The following is a 22,605-nucleotide window of genomic DNA, read 5'->3' as shown; positions in this document are numbered from 1 at the left end:
AGCTTTTAATATGGCAGATTTATCCCTCCTTCTTGTCAAGCGAGAAATCTGGCACTAGAGACACACAATGACTTTTTCATTAATGACTGTAAGTTATTTTTAATTACACTGTGATTTTTTTTTTAGCTTTCATAGAAATGTAACAATTTTATGATTATGTTCCTTCTGCTTAATTAAAATATTCTTCCTTTAATAGGAATAAAGTACTCTGGGAGAAACAAGGAAAATTCACTGAAAGAAAACAAACCAAACCAGAGCCTTTTACTATTAAATGAGAACTTCTTCCCATAAGTTAATGCTCCTTTTAGTTGATCACTGTTTGTAACAGCTGGATCAACTCTTAAAGTTGATCCATTCCCTCAAGCTTCTGCTTGTTGAAAACAATTAGAAATATTCACAATTCCTGATAATTCAGGAGATAATCAATAGCTATGCTTGACATGGCTGACAGCAGTAATAGGGGAAACATAATAATATATCATACTACAAGTAAAAATTTGATTCTGGAACTAGCTGGTTTAGCAATCAAAACTAGAATCCTTTATCAGGCAAAACTTCCAATTAATTCCAACTAGTTTTTCTGCATTAAAACTCCAGGATAAATTGCTTGTGTGTGGGATAAAAATGATCGGTATGTGCCTGTATTAGAATAAACACTTTTGGCAGAAAGTCTTTCAGAGGCAAATCAGGTCAAAGGATGATTTACAAAACTGTCATTGTCATATGGCATTAATTTGATAGCTCATTTCAATTGACATCTGTGAGAAACAGTTGGACGTGCCGCTTTCCTTCCATTAACCAGACTTTCTAATTAATTATACAAAGCTGAAAACAAACAAAATTAGACTGAAAAGTAAAACTATACTCAAGTGAAGGCATACCTTATCCTGAAAAACTCACATTGTAGCTACATCTAAATCTGTATTTTGTTATGACTCACCTTTGAATAGCTGTTTTTTTATTAATGTGGGAGGAATATGACAAACAAAAAGCATTAGAATCATCATTCATCAAGAGCTGCTCAGCACATAATATGAAACCTTCTTCTGCACACACCATGAATCACCCCTTTTTTTCCTCATCCATTTATTTTGCAAATATAAACAAAACTACTACTACTACTTCTAAATACTCCTATTATTTCTAATATTATTAGTACTTCAAAAGTACTATTACTTCCTCACCGTTAGTCTTTCAGAAGAGGCATTGATATCAGAGAAAATTCAAGTATCTTGCTCACAAAGTTGGATCTCTTATTGTAGACTAGGGAATATGTTATTTGACCTATGCTATACCAATCCTGTAACTGATCATGTAACTCATGCTGTGTCTCTAAACATCAGTAAGCATAAAGCCCGTGTAAGAATCCCAGAGTATCGCATCATAACAGTTCCTTACTAGTGTTATCTCATATTTGTAGTAACTTTTTATAACCTCTTTTTTACCTGGAAGCTATCTTTTGTTGTTAAATTTGATACCATATTTTCATTCTCAGTAGAAATATTTCTGAATAGAAAATATTCTTTTTTTTTGTCTTATCACTCTGCAAGGCATTAGGATAAAACAAGCTTCAAATATAATAATACTAAATAAATGTTTTGGTGTTTTTTAAGGGATGCATATAAATGAGATGATGTGTTATTTGATCAAGATGAAGAAAATGAATTCCTTATGATGCGATGTCTAGATGAAACTTTCTTATGTGAGATATTTTGGGGCTATTCTGCCCCAAAATCTAAATCCTATTATCCTTCCTAACACAAAAAGAGACTTCAAAGCTGCTGCTTTGGTCATATAGGGCATCACTCAATTCATGTACAACTTTTCGGAGAGAGGAGCACTTATTTCCGCATATATATTGCTTTGTTAAAAAAAATTAAAATTACTCACATGTTTAGTATTGTTTCTGGAAAGGACTCTGTGCCTGAAATCAGGATAATCCAGGAACTTAAAAAAAAAGAAAGTAATATGAGTTCTTGGCTATATAGATTGTTGTTGTAGATACGGGGTGGTGTAGACTGAAAGGACTATTTGTTGACTGTTTCTTTCTGACACAGTATATGAATCTCATTCTGAGGTGGTCTGCTGGTTGCCTGCAGTGCAAGAGAAGAAATCGTTTCCCTTTTGATGTATAATTTGGCTTCTGGTTTTTGTTTTGCTTTCCTTAGAGCATTGAAGACTAACTATGACTGGAGCTGGTAGAGGATGTCAGACTTTATGTAGTTGCTCGCAGCGTCTAGCTGGGGTGTCTTCCTCATGTTAAATCAGCCTTTAGATGTTAGGTTAATTAAGCATGTCCCCATCTCAGATCAGTATGAAACATTAGAATATTATTTTTTAAAATTATTTTTCTTATCTCAGGAGGCTTGAATCAGCTAAAATAGTTTGAGAATTTTTCCTCTCAACTGGTACATGAATGAGCCTGAGAGCAAAATGGTTATGAGCCCATTTACAAAGCTGAGCTAAAAGAGACCTGTTTCTCTCCTCATAAGTACCACATGCAGAGCCATGTGTTGTTATGCCTTTAAGTAAAGTCCGTGCAAAGTTCCAAAGACTCTATCATGCTCAAATACTGTGTATTATCAGAGCTGCCAAAAATCAAAGAAAATTTCCAAAAGTCCTGTATTTGTAATACTAAGATGCTGATCAAGTATCCTCTAAATAAAAGGTCTCTGTAACAGTGCATACATATGCAATTTTAATGACTAATAAGAGGAGTAGCTCCATCACTCCATGGCTGAAAACAGTGTTTCTCAGCTCGTTCACAGCCAAACCTGTTTATCTAGTGCCCAGCCAGAAGTGTAAAGATTATGCTTGTTATTCTGTGCATCAGACATAGCTTCTGGAGCAACAAGGGAATGTAGAGGGAAGAGTATTGTGTTAAGCACTTGAAGCAACCTATTCCTGGCTGTCCCACGTCAGAGCAAGGGGTTTCTGTATTGCCCAATGATTAACAAACTTGCCAGTAAGCATGATGACTTCTGCAGCTCCTGCATTAAAATCTGAAGAAGAGAAATGCATGCAATTGTATTTGAACACACTTTGCATTCAATTCTCTCTTGCTATAAACAGACCTGTGACATTCCCTCTTTGGACAGTTATCCCAAAGATCCAGATTTTGGACTCAAATCTGCCTCTCTCTTTCACAACACGTTTCCTTTACCTGTGAAAGATCCTATTTAAATTAAATAATTCATTGGATTAGATAATAAAAGGAACCTGAATGTGTTTTCTGTAGGAACACATTATCCACACATACCAACAACCTGAAAAGGATACAATGGCTGTACAAGGAGTAGGTACTCTTTCACTGTCTATTTTTTCATTATTGACAACATATGTTGAAATACAGCCTCTCAGAAAAGAAATGGAAATATTTCAAATGTGTGCAAGCATTTGTGTTAACAGAAGAAAATACAAATGGATGGGATTTCTTTGGTACATACTACACCACCCTGCAACAGATAAATTTAGTTGCCAGCTAACAAATGTAAGTTATATGATAGAGGATCCACGTAGTTACAGTACCATCTAGTCTGGGAAACAGATTTAAGCATGCGTTTATCTTGTAGCTTATACAGTGGTTTGTTTTCTGTAATACAATAAACAGCCATTTACAGATAAAGATAGTAAACCATGCCAAACCTCTTGATTCAATCCAAGTCATATATCACTGAAATTACTAGGACTCAATGTAAGATTAAATTGACAAATCCTGGCCCATCTACTTTATTAGCATTCTTTTACTAGGGATTTAGTAACCAGCTACTACCAACAGACCCTTGTATTGAATTCAGCTACAAGGCACTTTGGTCTTGCAGTATAAACAAACAGCTTGCCAACAAACTGGTATTTCACAGATGATCCTCTCATGTTCTCAAGAAACACTTGTGATAAAATCTCAACAGAAATATTGGCAGATCAGAGCTGAGTGAATCAGCAAGAAACTGCTAACGTGTTAGTCAGCACGAATGCTTCAGAAGTCCAAATATTCCTTTCATCTACCATTAAGGAGGACTAAAAGAATGATTTTATTAACTGAGTAATAAAATGTTAATACAGAGGTTAATTAAACTATTTTCATGAGTCTAAAAAATAGACACTTACTTAAAAGCTTGAGCAGAGAAGCATCTACATAAGAATGGTGCAAATTAACCTCTACTTTCTTTATAGTTCTTTCCATATATTTGACAGAATAGGTAAAAAAGGTCAGGACAAGCAGTAAGTACATTTGACAACTCTGAAAGCTTATCTTTTGAAAACTGATGGCAATCTCTTGTGCTAATTCAGGCTTCCTGTTTTGTTCAAATGTTAACATATCCACAGAAGGCCCTGTGGCCCAAACTATCACTGCAGCATATTCACCTTCAGCATATTCCTAAGAGTTATTTTGTGCTAGTAAGTCATGCCCTTTTTTCATCATGCGGGCAGCTGAGTCCTTGAGGACAAAAGCCCACAGAAGTGGAAAAGATATTACACTACTTCTGCTCAAAGAGCTTGGAATGTGCTTTTTATCGCTACCTTTGGGGGAGAGGGAGGTCTACAAAAGCCACTGTGGTTTAAAAAAAAAAAAAAAGGTACTACAGCCTCTAGCATGGTACGGTTTGCTTCTGGTCAGTTGCATTAGAATGGGTGAAAACAACATGAAGACATTATATCGCCTATTTCCCTCTTGCTCCCTTTGAGTGTTGTATTGAAACATCAAATTAGTGCAGCCCCTGAGCTCCCTGAAACTGGAATCACTGCTGACTTCCCATGCAGGGTCACAAGAAAACTCATCACAACTTCTTTTCCTCCTAAGGCAATCACATGTGAAGGCTACTGCTCATCCAACACATGCGTTATTTTATGCTCATCTCTCTTTCTATATTCCAGGCCACGAACAAAAAATATTGGAACTAGACAGAGTTGAATACATCCAAGTGAGTTTGTCTAGGCTTTTAGTTTGTTTCTCTTCATTTTCTTAGCACAAATGTGGCAATTAACAAGGCTGTTTTATGTACACATCTTGGTAAGACCCTACAATCAGGATACCTGTTTGGCAACTATTTTGACAGCATGTTTTAACAGACTAAGTTAAAGTCCTCTTAAAACTGCTTAAGATTTTTTATCTGAGAGGACTTGATTTTGTCAGGGACTTGTGCTTTCCCTTGGAAGGTCATCAATTAATATTAAATAAATTAAATATATAGGTGGTCTTTTGTTTACCTCAGGTGGCCAACAGCCATACAAAGAACTGTCTGCAAGGCTCTGCCAGACACTACTTCATGTAACTTTCATGACTGCATTTACTTCTAATTGATTCTGCAGTACTATGCCCCTTATGGAGTGTTTTAAATCAATGTCAACCATAAAGTGATACTCAACTGTACAAGATCCCTTTTTGGTTGCAGTTAAAGATAACTTATTTATGGAGATGGGAGTAAAACTAAGTATATGAATGTAAGTGTGGCCAAAACTCTTTCAGAATTACTTATTTCATAGCTTGGAGAATATCAGGCATCAAAGCATGGATCTTATCCATTTTCAATCATGAATAGTACAACAGAGCCTTGTGAATCTTTTCCCTTCGCTTACTTTTCCCCCAGTTCCTTTATTATCTGGATACTGCATTGATTTTCTTATTACATAACAGAACTTCAGAAGACAGTGGAAGAGAGGCACTTCCAAAACGTGCAGCATTCTGGCTTTCACCCAGCACTTCCATACAACCAAACATGCTCACTGTTAGCCAAGACATGCATGATTCTTACCACAATATACACATTTTCTCAGCCCACAAGTCCCAGCATACCCATTACTAGTGGATTCTGAAAGCAGCTGCTTCAGAAGAGATATTAATCAGTAACTTCATTTATGAATACTTTTAATTCACTTTCTCTGTACAGTAAGATTGACAACTGAGGGAGTGGTTATGGATCACTCCATCAAGCAGACCCTTTTCTTTTGGGATATCCTTCTTACACATACTTCACAGCCTGAAGTAGCTCCAAAGAATCACTGTAAACATGAAGTGTGTTCTTGTTGCAGAACCAAACGGTCCAAAATCCTGACCAAATTTGCTGCAATCACTTGGTTAGTTCTACAAAGTAAATTACTTAATAACATAATTATAGTTTATCAATAATAATATGAATGAAGACAATACATGGTAGAATTAATGAAATCATGCCATACAGTTTCTGGAAACTTAAGAATACATGGTATTGCTGACAGAATCGATGAATGAGTAGTAATGAAGAATGAAAATGCCATTCAGCCTCTGTAAATTAAATTTTTCACTTCAGAACCTCATAGAAATTAGAAGAGGGTATAAGTCAGAATGGTAGACATGAGGAAACTCATAAAGGTCAATATGAAATAAAGATTATGATTCAAATATAAATACCATTAATACTCATGAGTTGTAAATAAAGGTAAAAGATTACACTGAAACAGAAATTAAATGAACACACAGAGAGCAAATCAATTTTCTCTTTTATGGATTAGATTTTACACTTTTAGAAGTTTTTTCTTTTCCTTCTTTCCAGTCAGAGAATTAGTTTTATAACTCCACTAAATCCAGAATTTTTCTTCTATAGAAACATTCAGAGTTCCACATGTTAAGCACATGACACATGATTCCACTGGCATTCAACAGTTTGCCTTTGAGAATGAGGCAGACAACTAAGAGCTCAGAACTAACCTATTCCTCAAACCAGTGTTTAATGTGAATCTCATGGAAGATAACTGTGTTCAACTGAACTCAAGGTCAGTTGTAATGTCTTTAAAAACCTCCATCCTGCATTTGACAGTACATCTCCAAGTGCCTGGAGCTTTTACCACAGCTGTTTTTGGAAGGGCAAATGCCGCTAATCAGGCAACCTATGAAGAAAAGTTAATGCAAGCACAGTATTTGTTTGGCCTTGCAAGGGATGATGCACAGGGGGCCTGCTGTGCATACAGCAGTAACAGAGCCAGAAAACTGCACTGTGTTTGCAAAAATAACCAGCTACGTTTTGAACCAAAGCTGGTTCTTTTCTATCCTGACGTAAAACACAACATAACTTTATAACTTTTTTTCCCCCTCAACAGCAAAAGGTTTTGTAAACTACTCAAAAGAATGATACCAGGTTTGGCCCTAACCCAGCAAAGCACATGTTTAACCTTCTGCATGTCACTAGTTTCTGAAATCAATGGGACTGCTTGCAGCCTGAGAGTAAATCATGTGCTTCAGTGCTTTCCCACAATAGGACCTTTACAATTGTTTTCTTCTGTACAGATAATTCTACGAACCCTCACTGAGTTTCAATGGCTTTCACATATGATGAAGAATCTCTGCTCTAGGTAGGAGGAAACCTTGCTAAACACCTCTTTTTACAGCTTTATAGCCTTGCGTCCCATTTCTTTGTCAACTTGATACCAGAATTTAAACCATGTTGGATGCATGGATTAGTTATAAACAGAGGGAGCTAAATACAAGGACAGAAGGGAGGCCTTCCATAGCAAGGAGGAGAGATTAGCTCATGGATACACAAATTATATACGTAACAAATACAGTGGCTGACTTAGCTCTGATGCTAAAAAAAAAAAAAAAAAAATAACAAATACAGTGGCTGACTTAGCTCTGATGCTAAAAAAAAAAAAAAGCTGTTTCTTTTCCTAAAGACAGACTTGTGTATTTACAAGACTGCCTCTGAAGAGACTGCTTGGTGTACAGAACTGCATTCATGAAAACTACATGAAATGGCTTTTCTGCTCTGCAAAACATAAACATACAACAAAGATAAGCACAGAGATCTGATACTGCTGCCAGCTTGAAGCAGGGTGTAGCCTGCCTGCAGGACTGGTTACTGGCATTATGACTTGGAATACTACAATTGTCCCTAGATCCCTGCAAATTTCACAAAATAAATATAGGTATTCTCACCAGGACAGTAAGTCGATTGAAATTTAGAGAGACTCAATCTAAAAAGTACAAACTTGTAAGGACCTTTGGAACAACCACAACAAAAAAATAAAGTGGATGATTTTTTCTTAAGTATTTTTGTAGTTCACCCAGGCATCATCCAATGAATTACATCACTTAAATAGAAAAATCAGCCTCATATTTCCAAAATCCAATCCACCTTTTTTTCTTTTTTCCGTAAAGAAAGAAAAAGATTCAGCTCACCTACTAACTGGCTGCAGAGCCCTCTCCTGTGTACAACTAGAGTTTCCAATGAAACCTGTTGTACATGTAAGGTACAAAACTTCTGCCTTCATGTTGGGTGAGGACCACTCTTACCTTTACAAGATATCAAACTAGTCTACAAAATAATGCTCTTATCCTAAAATGTTTAACAAAAACAAAAAATCATCCCATACCTTATAGCAAACATGACAGAGCTTTGCAGTAAGAAAACATAGGCAAATTTCTGAGCAGCATTGGCTGAATTTATACCCACGGTCTTGTTTTTCAGTTGCACCTGCAGCCACATATGAGTCACTACAAGGCTCTATCATGCTGTGCTTAATACTTACCCCAGGTGGAAGCTCTGACTCCTCATTGCCTACAACATCGTAGCACAGGTGGCAAAATGGCAAATCGTTAACAACAATTAATTAATTTACCTGAATCTGGGTTCAGGGCTGCCACTTCTTTAGCATGGCATAAGTACCTCCTGTACCCTTACATCTGCAGCTGAGAAGTAGGCTGCTCTGCTGCCAGGCTGAGGAGGGATTTGCGAGCAGAATATTGCCTGATATTGACAAAAAGGAAACCAGTGTTTGGGCTCCTTTGCCTGGCCAGTGTTTGATTTGTCAGCCTCACTTGACATCCTTTCTCAGACACCAACTTTAGACATTTGTACACATGAACTTCTCTATCCGTGTATTTTTTTTTTTAAAAAGCAGAGAGGCTATGAGTTCATACTGAGAGGTAAAAGCTGATTCTGAGAACCCAGACGTACCTCTGAGTTCAGTGATGTATTTCAGCCTCGTGCATCTGACATGCAGTAAAATATCAGCATCTTACAGTACCAGATACTAATTAGAAAAAGAAATGTGTTAGATGTCAGGCCTCAAGAAAGCAAACTTAACATTCTGACAGCAGCTGGAGAGTGATAGCCATAATCAAGCATTGTCCCTGCTTAGATCTGTGCCAAACAACCTCACTTACTTCCAGCTAATTCTCCATCAGAGCCGATCTTTCTTTACGATTCCAAAGAAACATGTTGTCAGTTCCCACCTGCTGGCATTGCTAGAAATAAAACCACAGTTGATCGGATGCAATAGGTCAGCAGAATCGTGCATTGAGCTGTTGTTTGTGCTTCCAAGCTGTGATACAGGGGATTCACTAACGTTTTTTAACCCTTTCTCAAGTCATGGGTTTTGTAATGCTTTTATAAAGCACTGAGATTTCAAGGGCGAAAACAGGAATTCAGGGATTTCAAAGGAAGCAAAATTTGGGCTTGCTTCCAGGCTAAAAGTTCGGTATCATTTGAACAACAGAATATATGAGAGAAGAAAGAAAATGCAGATGTCAGCCTAGTGACACAGAGTAATCTATTTGCTCAGTGCTTGTATTTTCCTACCAATTTTGTATTTTTCAAAAAGGACAATAAAAGAATTGTGCTCACTGCTAATTAATGACAAGCTGGTAAAAGCATCTATCCATTGTTCCATTTATTTCTTCATTTCCAGCAGTTAACAGCCCCATTCTGAAATGAATCAATGTCGTTTACACAATGCTGTCACCCCTATTGTTTCTTTATCATCCTTGCATTTTCATAAATCGGAGGTGTTAATCCCTTAATGGCTTCTCTCAGAGCTCTAAAATGTATGCAAAATGGTAATCCATCCCCTAAACAATTCACATTTACACAGGCACCCTCTTAAATATGTTTACTATCAAAATGAATCCTTTGTTTGGATCTAACCCTATCTGTTTGTTTTCTAAACACTGAATCATAGCAGGTATGCAGAATCTCATTTTAATTTGTGACTATCAAGTAACCATGTCCTTTTAGAGATGTGGTTATTTGTCTTCAGAGGTGAACGATTTTTTTTTTCTTTCTCATTACAGTCACATTATGTACATATGAAATTGAGTACATGTCTGTCAGGTTTTGAAGGAAAATCAAGAGCTTGATCCAAAGACTGCTAATGTAAGGGAAAGCCATACGCTGACTGCCCTTAGCGGTCTGTGGTTTTGCCTAAGCTAAAAGCATGATAACCTCTCACAGGGACTGGAAAGGAAAACTGTGAAATTTATCCATAATATTTTAAAACTAGCAGACCAAGCTTGCTAATAAATTCAATACCTTGGTGTTCAGAAGTACAGTTACATCTGTGGTTAAATCTTTGCAAGACCGAGACAGGAAAGTTTCTGGGACAAACCTCGCCTTATTGCTAGTGCAGGAATCTGCTCAGAGCATGGAGCCCTGATCTGTTGTAGTCAGTACCAACAGAAACGTTCTCATTTTCTACCACATTTCATAAGTTTTAAAAGTTAACTCTACACAGCTTAGTGTCTTCATCTCTCCTAAATCATGTACTTTTTTTTCTTTCATTACAGTTTTAAAAAGGTTGCGATCAATTCTAGTGCTTCACATTCACTTCCCAAGCCTGATTTGAAGTTTCACTGCAATGATGTTATATGGCTTCGGGCCAGAATGAATTGCACTGGAACAACTTTCTAGGAATTACAGGAGATAAATATAAGATAATTTTGCTTTTCCAGAATCAAAATGCTTCTTCTGAAGTAAGATTTCAAACACATTCTATTCTGTTCCACGGAAGGCGCAGCTTGATGAGATATTATGCTGGAATTACAATCAGGATAAAAATGAAAAAAAACCTGTGAAGCTGAAATGTCTGACAAACAGCAGACAGGCATTTCAAAAACTTAGAAAATGAAAAAGAGCATTGCTGCTAATAAAAGCAGCAGTATGAATAAAAAGCAAAACCAAAACAATACTTAAACATCACTTGTGTAGTTCTGTTTAATTCACTTTTGTTTCAAGTTGCAGAATGTGTATTGCTTAGAAGTGACACTGAAGTTCTCCAACAATGTATAATTGTGTGATCTATGCTGCTTAAAGGATGGATCCTTGGAGTACTGACACAGAGAGAGAAGATCAAGGCTTGGCAGTGACCGTAACATGCTGCTACACAGCAGGCAAACGTTGGAGTCGAGCAGCTGCACCAAGGCGGGTTGTGCTGCCTTTTCCCTCTATGCTCTTGTTTTGACTTGTGTTAATCACCCATTGTTCTAGGTGAGAGAGCCTAATGAAAGGACGGGGCGATCGCACAGAGCTCCCATGGATCGACAGGAAGCTGGTCACTTCAAATTCCACTGCAATAGGTGGTGATAAACAAGACTGGAAGTATACCTGGAGAAGCGTATCATTTTCAGTAGGCACAACAGCCAGCAGTTAAATTTAACTAAGGCAAGACAAAAATACTTAATAGTCTTTCCATAGGTTCAGCATCTGCCAACACTAAACACCAGAGAATGCCACAATTCTCCCTTTGCCATGAACTTACAACACCAATTTTCAGGGGCAGAAGTGTGGCACAATGGGATGATGAATAGAGATGAATGGGAACACAACGACAATCCTCTCTAACACTTCTCTGTGTGCTGTCTTAGGATAATCTTCAGCACACTCATAACTTACATACTGCCAAATCTGATGGCTGTTTCATAAGTGTGTGTAAGGACGTAGTCTGGCCCTGTAAAACTTTCAGCCTGCCACATATGCTGGGATCTTTCACTTACTTGGTTATACAACCATGTGAACTGCCTATCACACCAAAAGTAGCAAGTTTTGTGAATCTTATGAGGATGACCGTTATCGTAAGATTTCAAGACAAATTTCCTTTAGCATTGAGGTTTGACAAGCTTTGCCTGTGAATTGAAAGCATCATGTACTGTGAGCCACACAGCTCTTGAGGGCTTGCCAGGCATTCCTCATTATTTGAGAGCCTTTCCAAAGCCCTGTGAGATCTGGGGACGGAAGCATGTCTGTCTTCCAGGCAGGCAGTGGGACTGGAGGACTCACTTTGGCCCGTGAGCCCCTGAGTCATGTGTGCTCCTGAGTTAAATTAATGGTTACACTTTTCTCTAAAGCTTATAGACCTAGAATAGAATAGAATAGGTTTGAATCTTAGCAGGTACTAAGTAATCCCTCTGCTTTGTGTGGAGCGCACCTTTCCTTGATACAGATTGAAGAGTAAAGGGTTGATATCATGCCGGTGTCTGGGTTAATTTCTGTTGATGGGAGGATATCTGAGTACATCACTGGGACATTCAACAGGATGTGATTTGAAAACAGAAATCAGCAGTTCTCCAAAGACTGATAATGCATTTATTTCAAAGATAAAAGTGTTACTGATAAATTGGAAGCGTCACTCTCCCATTATAGGTGGAAATGACATAGTTATTTGGGCATAAACCCGCTCTCTTCCTGTGGCATACTGCAATTTTTGAGGCTTTCAGGTTCCTATACTGACATATCATATATCTGTGATACACTGTCCTGGGATGGATAGATGTGTTTTGTGGTGTGACGACTGGACATTTTATGGATAAAGCAAGATCAGACCAACTATAAGTGAATTAATAACAAAGGAGAAAAAGCAATTACAGTATTTTCAGTTTACAGAAAATGATAATATGGCTTTACGTGCACCTTTTTGTTTTGTTTTCTGTTGTGTCTACTGCGGATAGGCTTCAATCTTGACCTGAAAAATCAGGATTTCCTATGACCTGACTTTAAGCATGGTGGAAGTGCTTCTACAACAAAGCAAACAGTAGCATTTCTGTGGCTCTGGTGACTGTTCTAAGCCATGGAAAGGATGCAAAATAATTGAACATAGATCATAATTTGCCAAAAGAATCCTTAAGTATCCCACAATGCATATTTTTCAAATGTAGCACCTGAGAATTTCATCCTGGAATTAAGCTTAAACTGTGAGGCCCAGCAAGGTATTCCAAGTCTGGATTTTTAAAATCTAATTCTGTTGCAAACTCAACTACTCTGATTGTTTTGATTTAATCAAAACTGGCTGTTAAATCTCTAATTCTAATGTCTTTTCAATCTTTGCTCAAAGTGACACATATGTACTGTGACTGTGCATTATGAAGTTAACAACTTGTTATTCGGCCTATCAGTTGTTGAATATTCAGCCCGTTGTTGGAATTGTTCAAAATGTAAAACTAGTTCTGCCTTTATCACTCCTGTCTCTCAATTCATTCTTAGAGATCACAGATTTTCCAGAAATCAATTAAGAAAAATACAGAGATGCTGTATTTTTAACTTCTAAGGCTGAAGGCTTCCAGACTCTCTTTGTCGATGAAGGATGAAGAATAAAATTTACACCTTATTTTCTAGTGATAACTCAATACAGAAATATACCTATTTTTAAAGACTTAGTCAACAACTTAATATCGAATAAAACGATGCATAAATTATTTTAAAGTAACCACAGGAGATACCAATCAATTTTCTTATGAGATTATATGCTTTCCTATGAAAACTGAAGGACTAAGTCTTGCATATATCATTTATATTTTGGTTGATTTTTTTAGTAGTGATGAAATTCATGGTATATTTACACAACAAGTCAATTGAGGCTTACAGTTAAAGGAATCTTCAACAAATGAACACAAACAGTTCATAAAAACACTAAAATTTTCAAGTAAAGCCATCAAATGCGAAATCACACCACTGCAATTACAGCCATCTTAACAGTTTTGAAGAAATTTATATAAAAATTCCCCAATGTCACATCCAGCCATCTATGTGCATACTCAGTGGTCAGCCTGAATTGGGACTTTGTCAGCTGATTATTTCTGTAATCAAACACCTCTTTGATTAAACGAAGCATCACCTGAACATCACTGAATGGAATTAGAGAGGCTATTTATTAAATTGTTCTTAGATACCATCACTGTTGGAAACTTTTAAAATCATTCTTGTTCATATTTGTATTTCTTTTTGTTCATCATTGAGAGCAGCTGTTACACGTGGAGAAAGTCAGCACTTCTATACTGTCTGCCTAATGCGCTCTTTGTTGAACAAATCCTTAACCTCTCATGGATGAATTATCTACAGAATACAGCCACAGTTTGTTCACGATAAGTTTCATACTCTATCAAGCAAACTGGAAAAATACTGTTAGCCAAGTGATGTGGAATTTTATGAGCTCAACCGAAATCTTACTGAAATTAGGAGAGCCTCTTACAGGCTTCAGTAGGCTTTGGATTGAGCTCTAGATGTACATTAGTTTCAGTGAGTCATTTTGCTGTTAGTTTTGTGATCTCATACCAGCTACCCATAGGCTTGTTAGCTCCATCGGTGTTAGCAATTTTTGGCTGTGGCTGGTCTACGTTTTCAATGAAAGGATCATGTCTACTCTTATTTAGCTTTGATTAACATCATTAACCTATCATACGCTGAAGCAACTCACAGGGCAAATTGGTAAGCCAATTTCAGCAAGCAACATAAAGCAAAGAACAGCTTGGATTGTCAGATAAACATACCCAGAGGTGCAGTTAGGATGCTGAAATTATTAGGTGAATGATAGGAAGCCAAAAAATCAGTGAGCCACTTGAGCAGAGAGTATAAACATAAATATCCAAAAGCATGCCACAGTGCATGCGTATTTTATGTTGATGTGCTAATACATTATCTGCTAAGGGTTTATTTAAACCATTTTTGTATTCCCTGCAATTCATTTATCTGCATAAAGAAGAGCCACTAACAGGACAGTTCCTTATGAACAAGCAACCCTGTATGTTTTCCACTGCTGTTTATAATTCTTCATGCTCATATCTATAATTCATGAGCAAACTGGTTCGTGAATGTTTCCATAAAGGTTGAACATAGTATGGTGCTGTTAACACTCGCACTGTCATGCACGGAATCGAAATGTGCCCACTCTCATTCTATTCATCAAAGCTCAAAGACATTTTGGCAATGATATTTCCAAATATTATTAAAACTTTGAACCCTGTCCCCATAAATTATAGCAAAATGGCTTCAGAGCCATTAGGCAAGGAGGATGTATGGGCTCCAGTTGCTTTGGAGTAATTATGTGCTTAAAAGGAAGCGTGGCTAAGCATTCTACCAGTAAAAAGAGAAAAGCTATGATCATTTGTTACTGCTCCAGTGCTGTACACAGTATTGCTCACACAGGTCAAGCCAACCTTACAGCAGGACAATTATCTGCCTAGAGAGACCAAACATCTGTTATTAAGTACGCAGAGGCACCACTGCAACATGCTAGAAATCTTGTCCACTTCATTGGTTTGGCTTACGGTAATGTACTTCAAACACTTGGCTAACTCTGCACAACATCCCCCCTTTCTTATTGTTACTGCAACAGTTCAGCTTTGAAATATGCAGTACCTTCACTCCCCCATTACTTCCTTTAATATGCGCACAGCTGTTAAAGATGCTGGTGTAACTTTAGATGAGTCGCTTTTTCTCTTCTCTTTTTTCCAATCTCCCCTCCCTGCTTTTTTCCTTCAAAATGTGTTTTGAGACGCTCTTGCACATTTATAAGTTACCAACCGAGAGTTACTGTGGAGATAAGGAGTGGTGCAAAAACACAGGGACACAATTTTTACATTACAAAACAAAGGTCGAGTGATTTCAAACATTCTCTACACTGCCCGTATGGGGGAGGGAGGTCTTTTCACTGTATAGTTGTAAAATTTGCACTTAAAGCAGACAACAGCAATAGAACAGATAGCACTCTTCTTTTTCTTTGTTTTCTGAAATTAACTTTATGGTAGAAAGTTAGTGAAAGAAAAATACTAGGCAAGATGACATGATTAGTGCCTAAGGAGATGGCTGAGTGTATATGTGACCGTAACTGAGACACCATGAACAGATGCAGCCAGAATCTATTCCGAGTGGATATTGTAAATCCATTCTGGAGTTTATTGATCCAAGGCTGATTGTTTTTCTGTGGTGAAAAATGTTACTTAACATAGCCTGCACTCCCTGAAAAACAGGTGGCCTGACTCTCCTCTCAGATGGATTATTCACCTGAAGCGAGCAGATTCGGTGCTGTACACTATTTGCTCCACTTTTTAATAGCTTTAATGTTAATAGACAACAGTTCTCCCCCCAACCCCAATAGAAATTGCAGATGTAACCAGCACATTTGCTTTCACAGGGCATAGCAAGAACTCTAAAGAAGAGTAATGAAGGGGTGGCAGAGATGTCAGGGTTAGAAATTAGATCTATCTTATCTGTCTTGGATTTTTCTAAGGCGTCTATCTCAGCGCAGTAATCAAACCTCTGAAGGAGATGCTAGGTGGGAGAGCTACAGAAATTAAAGATTCTAAAAATATTTTTTCTATAAGCTTGGGTGAAAAATGCACAACTTCTGTATTTGCTTTATACACATAGTTAGTACAACTGTAAGAGGAACTGATACAACTGGCAGATTTACACCGTACTAAGATTCTGTCAGCATAAACTTTGCTTTAAAGAACACCAGATTTCCCTATCTGAAAAGCAAATTAAAATAACACTGCACTGAAAAATGCAGGTCCACTGTGCTTCATGCATAGGTAGAAATGAAAAAAAAAAAAAAATAACAGGACCACAATAGGAAAAAGCAATCCTATGTTAAAGACAACACTGTTGTGTAATCAGCAGATTATTTTGCCACCTAGCAGAAAAAAAGGCTTCAGAGGAAAAGATATACCTCATTGCTGTGATGTGTAGCTCACTTCAGCCATCTCTTCTTGCATCATGCTCTCTTTTCAACACACACGAACAGAAGAGCAATTAGCCTGAAACTGGATCAGTGAGGATGAGCGTGTCTTCTGTCTGAACCTTATATTCACTCATGCCTCGTCTTGTAGGAATTGCAGCACCAGTTTAAAACATGCCTGCAAAGGCAGGATTTTAGTTAACTTTTTCAGTTTCAAATTTGTTTCTTCTGAAGTCAAGCTCATAAACTCCCCTGAGACACTCTTCCTCTCAGCTGTACTTATAATGGATATATTTGTCACACAATAGGCAATGAATTTAACACCTAATTCAAGAGGAGGTATTCAGGGCAAGTCTGAAATTGGGTGCCCTAGCTAAGAGATTTGTTTTACTGTTCTAAGATTACAGTCTTGGAAAGAATTGCAATTAAATGCGCACCTTCCTTCGAATCGTTGCGGATTTTTAACAGTGATAAGCATTGTAACATGTTCTGTACACCCAAAACGATGTTCTGAATGGAAGAAAGGAAACTGATGTTTCTGAAGGAAGCCCTTCAAGACGGCTGTTCCATAAAGTTCCTATATCTTTTCCAGTTTTTGGGGGGGTAAAGAAATATATTGCACAGTGTATCCAGAAGTGGGATAGTTAAACAATCATGCTTGATTTAACCAGGTCACACTTCACAAATATTTGGGAATCATGAAAGTTATCAACTCAAAAGAAGCCTGTAATATTAAAGGGTATTCTGCTTCAGTAAAAATAACTTTAACCATGAAAAGGGAAAAGAGGAAGTCACCTGCTGCTCTTCAAAGCATGCAGGACTTCTACCGTGAAGACTGTTGCCTCCATGGAGAAATGACTGTAATTCAGTGCAGTCCCCAGGCCTCCTGGCAGCGGCAGCTGTAGCACGTTACAGACCGAAGAGCAAAGTTTTGGATGAGAGACAAAGATGCCAGGGCATCACCGACAGCAAAGGTAATTTCAGAAATGACTCAGACATTGCATTCAGTTGATACTTAGGAAGCAAATGCAAGAATACACTACAGGTGAAGCAAAATGGTACTTCCAAAGATCATAGACAGAGATGTAGACTGAATACAAAAAATACAAAAAGTGGAACTAGATTCCTTTGTGTACAAACATGATCCTAAACACAGTAAGAGCTGACCAGCTGGTCTTATTAAACCATGTTATTGACAGCAAGTATGGTTTTCTTTCCCAACGTACTTATAATCAGTAAATTATTAAAGATGCATTTCTTTAAAGGCCAAATATTATTACCTAGCTAGCAACTGGTACCTTCAAAATATACATATAAATTAACGCCATAGGATTCTGTAAAAGGATTGTGATTTAATATCGTATTTAGTATTTTGAAAGTCACACAGGCAAGGTAAATTTTAAGATGAATTCTCTAACACTTAGAAGCATTATCTATGGAATATTTACCTGATTTTACTCTGATCACTTGGTTTCATCATTCTGAATTTTTTTAAGAACTCATTCTGAGTTCTTAAAGATAACAAATAACCATGATCAGGTATAAAATGACATTTTAAAATCCACAGAAACTCCACAAAAATCAGTGTGAGTTCTGTTTAAAAACCACAGCAGCCTCTGGTTACAAAATAAATAGTTTTCTGTCTCAAGCAGCTACAGCTGTTAAGAAGTACTGATGATGAAACAGGTGTTTATTTTTAAAATGAGGCCACAAATTCATTGATAAGGCTTTTCCAAAAGAATACATTTTTACATGTAGCATATATATTTACCTTTTACAAAATAGACATTTATATAGTGCAGATGCATACTCTAAAGTTGCAACATGCTCAGGTTTATGGAATGTATGGCACCCAGTTACAGCTCAAAAAACTAGTGTTTTCTAATTCCTTCAAATATCATTATCAACAAAGCAAGACAAAACGATTCTGTTGAATGAGGATATAAATATGTCTTCAACAAACAGGGGGGCATCAACTTTTGTGTCAGCACAAGGGAAGAGGGAATAGACGAACTAGAGTTTGAGGCTAGAGAGAGAATGAAACAAAAGAGAAACCAGTGTTGTTCTTCAAATGCCAGCACTTTGTGGAAGACTTCCCTTCTGATGAACATGTCAAGCAATTGTCTGTTGCCTCAGTTTCTTTATCAGTGAAATTAGACTGATTACACTTACATTACAGGTAATTTTGAACGTAATCCTATGGGTTGACCAGGGGGCATCAGTGTAGCAATGCCTCACTTATTAACTGGGAAATGTACAACTTAGAAAGATAAGAAACTACTTAGCATGAGTTAAGGCATCAAAATAATTTGCTTGAGATCACTGGTAAAAGAAAATCTGTAAGTGCAAAGATGGATTGAAAAAAAAACAACTCCACAGGAAGACAATTTCACAAACAGACTCAACCCTGACTGATGGCTGCTGCACACAGTACATGTTAATTAACACGGTCTTGCAACTCTCTGAGGTCCTTATATTTGGCTATTGCCAAGTATCACACTTGATATGGCAGACATCATGCTAGCCACTTGCATAGCTTTTCATGTAGTCTGATGTATATACACTATTGGTGTACATTCATATGAACACAGAAGTGCTTATATAATATATGATGCTAATATCCAACGGTTATTTGAGTATTTATGCAGTGGTGAAAGAATAAAACTACCAAATTGTGTCTAAACTCAGATTGTGGAAGAGCAGTTCAGAAGAAGGAAAGAACTGAATGGAAGTGACATAACAATGGTTGAACTCTAGAGAGGGCAGATATTCCCCACTGAGGAAAGTCAATGCACAATGAAGTTATTAAGTCTGAATTGTAACAAGCTGATACTTCTGTAAGAGTAAAGTGGAAAATCATAGGAGTGTATATGTGAAAAATAAGACTCATACAACACAGAGATATGATCAATGTACATGTGATGTTTTTGCTATCCATGCTTATGCTCTGTAGTACTCCAGAACAAATTTTGTGTCCAGATAATATCATTTGTGGAGGTGCATAAATTATCATAAATTGCAAGCCAGAAAGTTAGCAGAAAAAGAAAGGCAGAAATTAGTATAATAATCCTACAATCCTTGGAATCTAAATAATGCTGTTTTATTTTTATTTTATTTTTCCAACAAATAACACATTCTTTGTAATATGAAAGATCGTGGAGCATAAGAGAAGTCACTGATACCATTACAGAGTACAACTCAGATTACACAGAAATAGTGCACAGAAATAGAGCATCCAGGAACATCCTCATCTTGAATGCTTCAGCCAAAGTCAATGTCAACAGTACTTCCGTACTCCCAAGTGTAGCTGGCAGCCTAGTAGAACTTGCCTTATTACATCCCTTGAGATTTTTAAACTCCATTTCCATATTTCATTTAAATACCGTTTGCCCAAGAGTTATATAGCTACTGAAATAGATTTCAAGCACAGATTTCTTTAACTGAACAAGCCTCTAGGAAAAGAGGAGAAACACAATAAAAGAAAGCGGGTTAAAAAGCAGAAGCGTGGGAATGAGCTTGTCAAAGAGCGTTTTTGATCTGTCTCACAAAATATTTGACTGTGTGAGGAGACAAGAACAAGAAGATGAAATTTTCTGTATAAGAAAACTCCTCCACAGTCTAGAGTCAAAACAAAGAAGTACACACATTAATGTCAACCATTCTGTGCCTCCTGATCAATTTTTGTAATCTTGTTTTAGGTTTCCTCTTTAATTGTCAGTTGTAGTTTCTTAAGAAATCTGCATGCGGCTGCATTTTTAAACACTCTCTCTACCCAAATGAGCTAATTTCTCACATTGTATTTGTCAAAAAAGCCCTTCCAATATGCTTTTCCTTCGTGAATGCATAATTTATGTTAAAACTCATTTTGTCAAGACCTCCTTTTCTTGACAGGGCATCTATCGAAATGTAGGCATAATTTTGGGCTACCTTTTACCTACTTGATAACAGTCCAGCCTGTGTTTTTTAACCACTTCTTTATGCAGCTGCACTGCAAAACAAACCTTCAATCTGAAGAAAAAAATTATTTCCTGTAGGTATGATTATGTTTCCAAACAGGCGAGAAGAACAGCTATTTCTACAAACTTATTTTGAAGCTTTCTTATGTTGATACTATGAAGTTACTGCTCCTGAAGGCAGATGTCCTGTACTGATTATAATGTACTCCCAGGTCCAAACCTCAAGCTGTAAACATAGTTCCTCCAAATGAATATGCAAAAAAACCCAAACAAAACCAACCAACCAACCAACCAACCACTCGTTCAAAACTCCAGGTATCAAGTAAATGTCAAAGTTTCCATGACAAGTTAGCATATTTTTTCGCAAATTCTCTTTTCATGGTAGCTACTTTCTCTCACTACTGAATCGTGGAGGAGTTGGGAAATAACCTAAACAGTTAACATGCAATGAAAATTCAGTAGCCTATAGGGAAAAATGTTTCAGTTCATTTTCGAAAAGACAAACATCCAACCAAAACATTAACAGCTTCAGTCAGCAATAATCACCCTGGTTAGCAATCTAAGCAGGGATTGTATACACATGGCAGCTAAGATAAAATTTGAATATTGGTATGCTCTAAGTTTAATTGGTAGACTGAATAAGGAAAAGTGCTCTGTCTAGACAGTCTCAGCTTTGTAAATATAGGAAAGACCCCATTCCTTGTTTATCTGCTCCTTTTATGTGTTCACCTGAAGACACAGACATACACAAAAACACATGTTCACTCCGAGGTTTAAGGAAAGTGGAACATTCCTTCTAGGAAATACATTGTGCTCTTGGATTTAAAATTCTAGGGAACTTTTGTTGGGCCTTTCAGTAGTTCCTGTAGTGTTTGTATGAGGGTGACTTTGCTACTAAATTATTTGCAAATAATTCCTCTTCTGGGGGGACTTGGAGCCAAATTATAATAAGCAAGAGCAGACTGACCCAGATTAAAAGATATAATTAATCTGTCTGATTAGTAAACCTAAAAAGTACTACTTACATCAAGTTATTGTTTTTATGACAAAAGAGGACATCCTGGCAGAACAATAAAGCCATTGCCATGGATAAGAACCTTGCAATTTACTCCAAACAGTATGAAATATTGAGTTTAGAGATACAGCAACTTGAAACGAGTAGAACTGAAATATTATCACACCACAGGTAAGTCTGGCCATACAAGTACACACGTATATAATAGCATATGAGTGATTCTGTTCCACATAAAAGCCATTTTACATTACAGTAAGGGTGAAATTTTAATCCTATTAAAATCATGATGAAAATCCCATTGAACTGCAATAAGACCAGTCCCTTACATAAAATGGCTCTTTTCCAGTAAGCACTCAGGCCCAAACTAACCCCACTTTACCGATCCAGTGAGACCTGACTTAGTATAAACTAAGATGAAAATTAGATCTCTGTGTGTGTACACAGATCTATACATGCATACACATCTATATATTTATTTGCACACATATTAAATTACAAACGGCTTCCTTCAGGGGCCACACCTTAAAGTATTTCTTATTCAGCAAATGTAGCATTCATGACAAACAGTGCATCAGTCACTACTTGCTGGAACAAGGGAAGGACAGAACTGAAAGTATTTGCTGACCTGCAAACAACTGTTCTCAATAAACAAATAGTACCATAAAGGTATTTGTAGAGGAGATGTTTTTTGAATCCAAAGTTTATTTTAAAAGTAAATACATAAAGAGTATTGTACTCTCTAAAAGATTTTACTGTGATCTCTACCACTTCCAGTCAAGCACCTCAAAGCTGGCTGTATACTTCCACCACTTTCATCTCTCCTTAAGGCCTGAAACCTGTGCTTTTGTGTATACTTGTTATGCTGCTCAGCAGTGGTTGGACACAGCACTGTGAGTCAAGTAAACTGTGGTCACGAAGCTTGGGCATCTGTGATGG

The 22,605-nt window shown here is 37.1% G+C and overlaps 1 long non-coding RNA gene across 1 annotated transcript in view; it reads right to left on the bottom strand.

Annotated features, from left to right (window-relative positions):
• The window catches only part of LOC110404384, a 68,187-nt gene extending 50,353 nt beyond the window's left edge, over positions 1 to 17,834 (bottom strand). Inside the window, exons 1-2 of the long non-coding RNA XR_002442207.1 lie at positions 17,494 to 17,834; positions 16,690 to 16,876 (exon numbers count right to left, since the gene is read on the bottom strand). This is a non-coding gene — a long non-coding RNA (uncharacterized LOC110404384). The remainder of the gene's footprint in view (positions 1 to 16,689; positions 16,877 to 17,493) is intronic.

This window comes from Numida meleagris, chromosome 10 (genome assembly GCF_002078875.1).
Source record: "Numida meleagris isolate 19003 breed g44 Domestic line chromosome 10, NumMel1.0, whole genome shotgun sequence".
Lineage (NCBI taxonomy): Eukaryota > Metazoa > Chordata > Aves > Galliformes > Numididae > Numida > Numida meleagris.
Note: the sequence above shows the minus strand (reverse complement) of the source record. Positions and strands in the feature narration are given on the sequence as shown.